The sequence below is a fragment of the Gopherus evgoodei genome, chromosome 1 (assembly GCF_007399415.2).
Source record: "Gopherus evgoodei ecotype Sinaloan lineage chromosome 1, rGopEvg1_v1.p, whole genome shotgun sequence".
Lineage (NCBI taxonomy): Eukaryota > Metazoa > Chordata > Testudines > Testudinidae > Gopherus > Gopherus evgoodei.
Genome location: NC_044322.1, coordinates 28,331,142 through 28,341,966, shown reverse-complemented (window position 1 = coordinate 28,341,966; position 10,825 = coordinate 28,331,142). Strand labels below are relative to the sequence as shown.

Here is a 10,825-nt window from a genome sequence, read left to right as displayed (position 1 = left end):
AGGGCAAATAAGTCTCTTTGCCAAAAAGCTTCATTTCACTGGAGTTATGTTCAGTTTTCCCACAGCTAAATTTGTCCCATTTCTCTACCAGGATGTGACTGGTTCTGCTTACCCCGCATTAGCCCAGACGGGGTTAAGCCCCAGGTATTGACAGCAGAAATCCTAACTCCTTGGCAAGACTGGGCATGCTCCAAGTGCTCTAGTAGTATAAAGGGAGGGAGAACAACTCATTCTGAGTGAGAAGCCACAAGGGAAGGATCTGCCTGGGAAGCTTCTGCGGAGGGCCAGCCAAAGCCTCTGACTGCCCCAGGAACTGAAGCCGTCCATTGCCTGCCTACACCCCAGCTACCCAAAGTAACCCTGGAGACAACTGGCCCTGCCAAACACAGAGGACCCAATGTCTCATGGGAAACCCCAACACAGACTATGGTAGGAGGTGACCCAGTGAGGGTGACAGAGTGGTACCTCCCACCTGGGGAAACTCAGTGTGTTTCGGTAGGATTCCCCCGCTGAGTCAGTGGCAAGCTGCTACACCACTGGTAAGGCCCTGGGTCAGGGCCTGGTGGAGTTGGGTGAGCCCAGGCCCCCCTAATGAGGCTGCCACACCCCATGAGGGGCACCCCAATGCTATAGACTCTGGTCACTAGGCCTTGCTGCCCTGCGCCAAAGGTCTGCTTTATGGAATCTAGCCATTAGGTCACATGGCCTCGCACTGAAGGGTGGTGCCATAGATTCTGGCTGCTAGGTCGTGCTGCCCTGCACCGAAGGGCTGCTTTACAGACTGTGACTGATGGTCCACACTACCCTGACCCCAGGGGCATGGACCATCACACAGGATAAGGGTAAGAGGCATTCATTATTATTTGACTACTATTAATTCAAGAAGTCTTCTGTGCCTTAAACCTGAATTTTTAAAGAATATACCAATTTTCGGCTGATGGAAAAGTTGCTCCAATTCTCCCTAAACAAGGTTACCCACATCTAGCTAAAGGAATTCAAACCATTATATTTACGGTGGGGATTCCTAAAGTCTTGGGTGCCAGTCAAGCAAAACACTTAAGCATGTATTCAACTTTAAGCATGTGAATAGTTCCATAGACCAGGGGTTCTCAACCTTTTTCTTTCTGAGGCCTCCCCCCAACACACTATAACAGTTCCATGGCCCACCTGTGCCACAACTGTTTTTCAGTAGATTAAAAGCCAGGATTGGTGTCAGGAGCAACTGCCCAGGACTCATGCCACAGGGTGATGGAGCTCAGGATTCAGCTTTCTGCCCTGGGCCCCAGCAAGTCCAATGCTAGCCCTGCTCTCTGGTTTATTTTGGTGGATCCCCTGAGACCTGCTTGCAGACCCCCAGCAGGCCTGGGACCCCTGGTTGAGAACTGCTGCCACAGAATAAACTGCTCAAAGTTAAGTGCTTTCTTGGGTCTGTGGTCAAAGTGATCCTGTGTGGGTAACTTTACCTTTTTTCAGCCTTTTATCTTTATTAATAGAGTTCAGATTGTTAAAGACATATTCTTTTATTTCATTTAAGAAAGACTTTTGCAGAGGTTCCTTGTGTTCCTTGCAGATTTAGGGAAAATAGTTTCAAGTAGATTGTGGGAAGTACTCAGACTCCACCTACATGTCTAAATTTTGCTCACGGTCCCAGAGTAGCCAAAGGTTTTTATTAAAATGACTAGCAATTACTTCATTGTCAAACTTTAAAATGGCACTGTCTCAGAGTTAGCTTCCCACTGAGATGAATGGAGGTACTTTATATTCCTCTTTGGATCAAATGATAAATAATACCTAACTCTCTCTTAGCACTCTTCATCAGTAGATCTCAAAGCACTTTACATAGGTGGTCAGTGTCATTAACCTCTATAGGACAGTGACAGAGGAACAGGTTTCCCAAGTACTAGTCCAGCGTTCTATCCCTTATGCTGCACTTTCTGCACACAGACCAAGTACATTGGTTCAAATATACCATGGAGTTTGTCTGTTATGTACAAAGAGGTCTTATGTGTTCTATAAAGACCTCATAGTATTGTCTGTACAAGTGGGGTTTTGATCCACTATCTTTTGCCAAAGCTGCTTCTCCCATCCTGCTGTTGAGTGCAATGGTGACACTGTGTACTGGCTGACTGTTGCCAGACTTTCCTGAGTTGGCTGTGTTTCAGTACTCTGTCAGTGGCTTGTGAAGAACTCCGGGATCATTCAGAAAGAAAAGTGCCATCATATATACAGTACTGCTGTGTTTTGCTTCTTCAAAACAATGATTTAAAACTTGGGGTTTTTTGTAGCACATAATATTTTGGGAATGGTCAAGTTAATCAGTTGTTGCAGGTGTTATGGTTCAGTTTATCTTTCCACAACAATTTAAGAGTTTCAATAAAATTACAACAAAAGAATTTAAACTCAGTGAACTGATTCATCCATCCTGGCATCACTTCAAATCCAAAGAACCTAATCTTGCAGCTTTCTCATGTGAATAGTCCATATATTTGAAGTGATGTTAACCCAAGACCATGCAGCATAAGGGGCCTGATTCTCTATTGCCTTATACTTTATGAAGTCTTATATGCCTATGCAAAGAGGGTGTAAAGTAGTACTATCCTGCTTGAGCAGCATTTTAAACCTACTTTGCTTCCTCCTTGCACAAGTGTAATTGACAGGTGCAGGGCAGTGGACAACCAGGCCTAGAATCTCAAGCTCCAGTGAAGCAGGGCTACAGCATTACTCTTGTGCAAATGTTAAATTAACCATCAGCTGGCTCTCATACTGCACTCTCCATGCAATAGACACCTCCTGAAATTTACAAGGGGCAAAATGAGAAAAAACATGTTGCAGATTTCAAACAGACTGGATTCGCCACTCTGTTATACTGGTTTTCCACTGGTGTAATTCCCTTGCTGTCAATGGAGATACACCACCATAATACCTGTGCAATCAAGGAAAAAGTCAGAATTATGATGTCCATGTTCCTATAGATCAGACTTCATGTATTCTGTGTTGTTCTTTAATTAATAAAACAGAATGAGTTTTTTCCCTACAATTAATCTGTTCTATCCCCACTAATTTCAGTATCTATCAAAGATTTTACTATGTGATTCTTAGAGCACCTTTGGAGATGCAGCATGTGGTAGTAATTTCTAGCTCAGCTCGCTACTGTCACTGTTTGTTTAAAGAACGAGGAGTACTTGTGGCATTTTAGGGACTAACAAATTTATTTGAGCATAAACTTTCGTGGGCTACATCTTATGCAGATACAGACTAACACGGCTGCTACTTTGAAACTGTCCATTTAGTGACCTGTTTGTTTCACATTACCAAAGTGATTTTAAATCACAAGCACGATAGCTTTTTCATGAAATAAAAATAATTTTGTTCAAACTCAGAAAATGATGAAAGGGAGGTGTTATATGTAAACAAATCCTCTTCAAAAAGACTTTGGAATGCTTTTGGTAGATATATGAATTCAGCAATAGCAAATTAGAGTGGTAGCATTTTACATTCACTTTGAGCAAATGTAGTTGACTATACCAGACTCAAGGAAGTGGCATGACGTTTCCTCATATTTTCCCCCACTTTTTGCTTTGTGCCTCAGTCCTCTTTAGGGGATGTTTATTTTAATTCCAAAGTAGAATGTATTCTGTGCCAGGGTCCAAAAAAAAAAGGAAGAATTTGCATAATATGTGTTTGTAAAATGATAGAATATTAGATTAAAAATGACTGTCTCAAAACTACAGAAAAGAACAAGTTGCTTCCTGAAGGATGAATATATGTGACCTGGAGTGCATTAGTCAACATGGCAAAAATAATATTCTGCATGTGATGCAGGAATATGTGGGATTGTGGGGAAAATAGCAGCACATGAGAAATTGTATGGAATTCAAATACAAGTGAAAAAGAGTCCCTGTTTACTTGGCCATATATGGTCAATGTAGAAACCACTTCAGGATGGTTTTTAGATGAGGCAGAGAGCCAGATTCTGATCTGATTCTACAATTAATCCATTGAAATTTTAGGTACTCTGGATTTACACTAGTGTAATGGAGGTCAGCATCTGGCCTTAATTCTCAGAGTTAAATTTATACAAACAAGAAAAATCTGAGATAAGAATGACAGTGTTTCCTTGAGCCAAATGCAATCCTCAATGAGTCATAAAGTCCAATTGTCTTATGCTAGATTTAATGAGAAAAACAGAGCAGTGTGTGGTCCTTTAACTCATTGCACTGTACTGTAGCAAATTTAGGGCTAAACAAGAGACATCAAAAGAGATGTTCTGTTGCAATCAGGTGGTAAAACTGGGCATCAGTTTGAACTCTAGGTTACCTTGATTAGATAGTTGTGACTCCCGTGGTATCTAGCATCTGAAAATTAAAAAAAATCCAAACAAACAAACCCCCCCCCCAACGGATTTCTAAACTGGAATTATCACTAGCTTGACCAGGATACTTTGCCCTCCCCACTCTTCTTCTCCTACCCCCTTACCCCACCTTATCTGCATTCATTTTATTCTCATCTACAGAATATCAGCTCCTTACACTACAAAAACAACTCCTCAACAAGGCTCAGACCAAACCCTAATATTAAGTCTTTAGTAACTATTTACTTTATTAAATGACTTTTTCTCCACCCTTCACCCCTTCCTTTCAGCAAAAATATGGTTTGCATTTGTTGTTTTGAAGAGTTTTTATTTCTGAAGTCTCGGTATTCAGTTCCCTTAATAATAATTAATAAATATTGTATTCAGTTATTATATAACACCACACCCACCCACCCCAAAAAAGTTTATTTGCAAGTGCCTCTGTTCCAGTAAATACGAAGTGTTTACTCCTTTGTGCTTTTTCACAGGATTAATACATTTGCTATGCAAGAATTATCTTAAATTTTCCTGGAGCTTTAGCAGCTCCGCTCTCCAATCATCAATCACTGAATCTTATTTAATCAGCTAAGAATGTTTCAGATAAAGTGATTGAAGAAGGCTCTAACTATTAACATTAGATATGAGTGCTCCTCTGAGTCTTGCTGAAGCTGGTGTTGCTAGGGCCAGGGCCTGGAAAAGTCATGGGGTCTGATGGGAAAGGGCAAATGTCGATGGAGCCTGCTGCCCCAGAATGATTGGGCTTGTGCCATCCACAGAGAGGTAGGCATGTGGGCTGGAGTTCCCAGTGCTCACTAACTCCTATTGGAGTGAGCCAATATGGTGTGGTGATGTATCTCCCAGGCAGGCTGGCTTTAATGCTTACTAGGCCTCAGAAGATTTGAGATTTCAACAACTTGCACCATTGTGTGACCTATTGTTGATGGAATTGTAGCCTGGGTTCCATTGATTTGAGCCGCTGGAATGTAAGGGGTGAATTTGACTCAGTGTTTTAGTATTTGCACTCCCTTTTACTTCAATAATATAGGAGAGTTGACTTAAAAGTTATTTCGTATTTCAAATTCCTATGGTGGAGAAGTTTTCTAGATGGCAATTATGGGCCAGCTCGCAAGGGAAGGCTGGAATTTGTGAGATGGGTACACAAAATAATCTTTGTTTAAAATCTCAGAACTGTACCATCTCTGCTGGGCCTTCTGGCCCTGCAATGCAAACATTTGTCTTTCACTTTTCTCTAAGAGGGTCACTCACAGCAGGACTCATAATCACTCTGAAACATCGCTGGGATGACCAAGTTCTGCCCTCAGCTACACCAGTGCAACCCACTGAAAATCACTGAGAGTGGAGGTTGTGGAAATGGGGTTCCATAGATATGGTCTGCTCTTAACTACATCTATTCAGCTCTGACTATGCCAGAGTCTCTCAATAGTCAACTTGAGGCAAGGCTTGATCTGAGACCTCCCACTCTGAGTCACTTCACCTTTCCCCACATTGTTTGATTATTGCCCACTGCCTTTTATTTGGCAGAGTGGCTGCTGCTCATTGGTCATCTGCAGGGCCAATCAGAGGGGGGCCCAGGACAGCCATTTGGCCTGGGCCTCAAGCTCAAAGGCGGCCTCAAATTTAGACACTTGTTAATTTTTGGCATTTGATAAGTTTGACAACTTGTTTTTATGCACATCTTTATTGGACCAAAATGTGACACACTTTGTCAGCTTAGAGCTGCAAATTGAAGCAAATAAAAGATGTGATTTGGTAACAGACTTTTTTTTTTGTTAACTGATATAGATTGTCATAGTAAAGAGTTAAAAATGTTCATAAATATTAATAAAAATATCTGTTCTGATGGCACAAAATTAGACTGTGTTGAACATGTCCTCTCAGATCACCTGATTATATAAACAAACCACTACTAGTGGCTGGTGCTGGATCAAGTGTGTGTTGAAAGGTAGAGAACTGTTACATTTTAGTGTCTTTTTATAGTTTTACATCTAGTTGACTAAGGAATTATTTATGTGTGAGAATTCCTTATTATTATCTTCATATGGTAGCTTAAAGAGGTGACTGCTTGGTTGGCTGAGCCTTATCTTGGTAGCCTGGCCATCATCATAGGCTTTTATAGTCTATAGGCCGAGATTCAAGGTGAAAATTTGTGAGGACAGTCTTGTACAGTGAGTTTTGTGAGGAAACAGGTTTGAAATTTTTGGACATTATCCCTCTCTGTATCCATGTCTGAATTTACTATATATGTCATCCCTTTGTCTTCAGCTCAGCCTGGCATATTATACCTTGTGCGCTTGAGTTTTGATAAGGACAATAACCTGTCTGAGTGTTTCATTTTGTGTTCTTATCAGCTTTTGTGTACCATTCAGCATTTGCGTACATGTTTATAGAAGAAGATTTCAAGTGTAGATAAGCTACTTATTTACAGCAGAATATTCCAAGTAGATCACTATGAAGAGAAGATTTGAAAGTGGCACAAGCAAGCGATGGCAAAAACAACTGAATGAAGCAGCAGCTAAGAACTCAAAGCCAATAACTTCATTTCTGAAACCACTGGAAAGCACACCTTGCCCAACAATGCTACAGCTAATGAAAACTCTGCAACTGCAATAGGTGATATTTCAATGCCAATACCTGAACATGAGGATAGTAGTCAAGAAGGAGATGTGCCAACAGTCACAGATGCAGCAGAAGTTCCTGAATACGTTCAAGAAACTCATCAGCAACAGGAAGATGTAGATCTTATGCAGCAAGAGTAATGCATGAGTACTACAGGTTTGACTGTGACTGACACTGGAATTGACAAGAGCAATGCTGCCCAAATGCAATCCTTTTCTTCAAATTAGTTGTTTCGAAATTCCAAGTAACATTCCATGAGATGCTGATAATCTTGCTTTCCCTACTCATCTGCTGACAAACTCTTCCAAATGGTGAGACCTGCACAAGAGACTGGTTATGCTGGAGTACGGAAAAACAATAGCTGTACTGTGCACGCTCCTTTATTTTGAATAAAAGTGATGAAAATGTATCAGTTCTCTCTGATCAATCAGGATGGAGGCATCAACAGAGGTTGGAGGAAGTTGAAAGACCAAATACCATCACGTGAGGGTTCAACATCACACAAAGTAAACTGTTGCATGGAAACCAGCCAATAGGGAAACATCAGCTCAAAGTTCAGTTGAGAATTTACTCTTGACTGAACTCACTACAGAAACTAATAACAGGAAAAAATGTCTTGAGCTTCTGATAACAGTCTCCCACAGTATTCTTAACAGCAAGTTGAAGTATGGATTGAATGATAGAAAGCTGGCTAAATTGTTGGGCTCAACAGGTAGTGAGCAACGGCTCACTATCTAGTTGGCAGCCAGTATCAAGCAGAGTGCCCCAGGGGTTGGTCCTGGGTCTGGTTTTGTTCAACATCTCTATTAATCGGATGATGGGATGGACTGCACCATCAGAAAGTTTGCAGATGACAATAAACTTGGGGGAGAGGTAGATAAACTGGAGGATAGGGATAGGGTCGAGTGACCTAGACAAATTGGAGGATTGGGCCAAAAGAAATCTGATGAGGTTCAACAAGGACAAGTACAGACTCCTGCACTTAGGATGGAAGAATCCCGTGCACTGCTATAGGCTTGGGACCGACTGGCTAAGCAGCAGAAAAGGATCTGGAGATTACAGTGGATGAGAAGCTGGATAAGAATCAGCAGTGTGCTCTTGTTGCCAAGAAGGCTAACAGCATATTGGGCTGCATTAGTAGGAGCATTGCCAGCAGATCAAGGGATGTGATTATTCCCCTCTGTTTGGCACTGATGAGGCCACATGTGGAGTTTTGCATCTAGTTTTGTGCTGCCCACTACAGAAAGGATGTGGACAAATTGGAAAGAGTCCAGTGGAGGGCAATGAAAATAATTAGGGGGATGGGGCACATGACTTAGAAGGAGAGGCTGAGGGAACTGGGATTGTTTAGTCTGCCGAAGAGAAGAGTGAAGTGGGATTTGATAGCAGCCTTCAACTGCCTGAAGGGGGGGGCTCCAAAGGGGATGGAGCTCAGCTGTTCTCAGTAGTGGCAGATGACAGAACAAGGAGCAATGGTTCAAGTTGCAGTGGGAGAGGTGTAAGTTGGATATTAAGAAACACTATTTCACTAAGAGGGTGGTGAAGCACTGGAATGGGTTACCTAGGGAGGTGGTGGAATCTCCTTCCTTAGAAGTTTTTAAGGCCCAACTTGACAGAGCCCTGGCTGGGATGATTTAGTTGGTATTGGTCCTGCTTTGAGCAGGGATTGGACTAGATGACCTCCTGAAGTCTCTTCCAACCCTAATTTTCTATGATTCTATCCTGAATGTCATTCTTTTTCTTTCTGAGCAGGGATTGGCTTTCTTTGGTTCCAGTCAACATATTGTCAAGTATCAGAGGGGTAGCCATGTTAGTCTGGATCTGTAAAAGCAGCAAGAGAGTCCTATGGCATCTTATAGACTAACAGACGTATTGGAGCATGAACTTTTGTGGGTGAATACCCACTTCGTTGGATGCATCCGACGAAGTGGGTATTCACCCACAAAAGCTCATGCTCCAATACGTCTGTTAGTCTATAAGATGCCACAGGACTCAGTCAACATATTAGTGATCATGCAAATGGAAACTTTCTAGGCATAGTTGAGCTCCTCAGCAAATATGACTTACTTATCAGAGCATGTTAAATGTGTTTGAGAATCGCAAGAGTCAAAAGTGCATGCAAGTCCATTATCTCTCCACATGCATACAAAATAAGTTATTGAGCTATGTGGGTCATTCGTACAAACAACAATTCTTGATGAAATTAGAAATGCCAAGTATTTTTCAATCATTGTTGCTGCCACTCCAAATTGTTCTCACAAGGAACAGACTATGATTATTCAATATGTTAAGATTGTAGACAGCTCAATGTTTTCAACTGAAGAAAGGTTTATTTTGTTTGATAATTTCACAAGAAACTGGAAAAGAAAGTGCTGCTCGAGTACTAGCAATTCTAGAAGGTTTTAAATTAGATTTTCAAGTCTGCATTGGTGAAGTCTATGACAATGGATCTAATATGGCTAGGAAGTACAAAGATGCTCAAGCAGTTCTGCTTGACCATAATTCAAACTGTATTTTCTCCATTTGTGGAAACCACACATTAAACCTTGTAGGTGTTGACTGTGTTGAATCATGCAAGGAGGCAATTATTTACTTTGGAACTATTCAGCAAATTTACAATCTCTTCAGTAGTAGTGCACAAAGATGGGAAATTCTGAAGCAAAATCTTCCTTTTTCACTGCATGGGCTGTTCAAAACTAGATGGTCTGCATAGACTGAAGGTGTTCAACCAGTTGTGTGGCATTTGAATTCAGTGAGAGGCTTTAAATGAGCTTGAATCTCTCAATCTCACTGCACAGGCTCTAACTGAACTTCTATTCAGAAGCACATGTCCATATTTGAATGCATTCTGATGTCATCTTTGTGGATGAAGCTACTTACAATGATCCACCAAACTAATCTGGTAATTGAAACACTCAGTGCTACACTTGATGTTGAGAGGGATAACATAGAAAGTCTTATCAATGACATTCAACAGATTCATGACCAATGGGATGCGATCCTGAGTCCAAATTAGTAGCACAGAAGATTGGCATTTCATCTGAGTTCTCCACCAATTGCAGCTGTGACAGGGTCAGGCCAGATGGCTACAGGAGAGTGTTAAAAGGCAGATATTAGTCTTAGATTAAGTAGATCCCTTTTCCCTGGGTAAAGTAACAGGGGCAGTTCCAGAACAAGCAAAAACTGCTAGAATCAATTAGGACAGGCTGGCCAATCATGGCACCTCAGTTAAAAAGGACCTCATTTCAGTTTGTAGCATGCATGTGAGGAGCTGGGAGCAAGAGGCACTAGGAGCTGAGAGTGAGAAGGCATATTTCTGGAGGACTGAGGAGTACAAGCATTATCAGACACCAGGAGAAAGGTCCTGTGGTGACGATAAAGAAGGTGTTGGGAGGAGGCCATGGGGAAGTAGCCCAGGGAGTTGTAGCTATCACGCAGCTGTTCCAGGAGGCACTTTAGACAGCTGCAGTCCACAGGGCCCTGGGCTGGAACCCGGAGTAGAGGGCGGGCCTGGGGTTCCCCCCAAACCTCTCAACTTCTGATCAGACACAGGAGGAATTGGCCTGGACTGTGGCTTCTACCAGAGGGTAAGGTCTCGGGGCTGTTTCCTGACCCACATTGTCAATCTCTGAGGCAAGCAAATCTGCCAATATGCGCAGGACCCACCATGGTAGAGGAGGAACTTGGTCACACTACTTACCTACTGAATCCAATGCCGAGCAGCATTATAGGGTCAATCAGGTCTTACACGTCAATTTGAGTCACTGTGACTAATTTGTACCCTTTTCGGGTTTCTTTGGCAGTTCAACAGACTGAGTAATGAAATCTACTTTCTGC

General features: G+C 42.0%; 1 long non-coding RNA gene across 1 annotated transcript; it reads right to left on the bottom strand.

The window, feature by feature from the left end:
- Window positions 1-359: 359 nt before the first annotated feature.
- On the bottom strand, window positions 360-10,304 carry LOC115645805. Its single transcript, XR_003998828.1, has 3 exons — window positions 10,163-10,304; window positions 9,800-9,801; window positions 360-370 (listed from the first exon to the last, which is right to left on the bottom strand). It is a non-coding gene; the product is annotated as an uncharacterized LOC115645805 (long non-coding RNA).
- Between the last annotated feature and the right edge of the window lie 521 nt (window positions 10,305-10,825).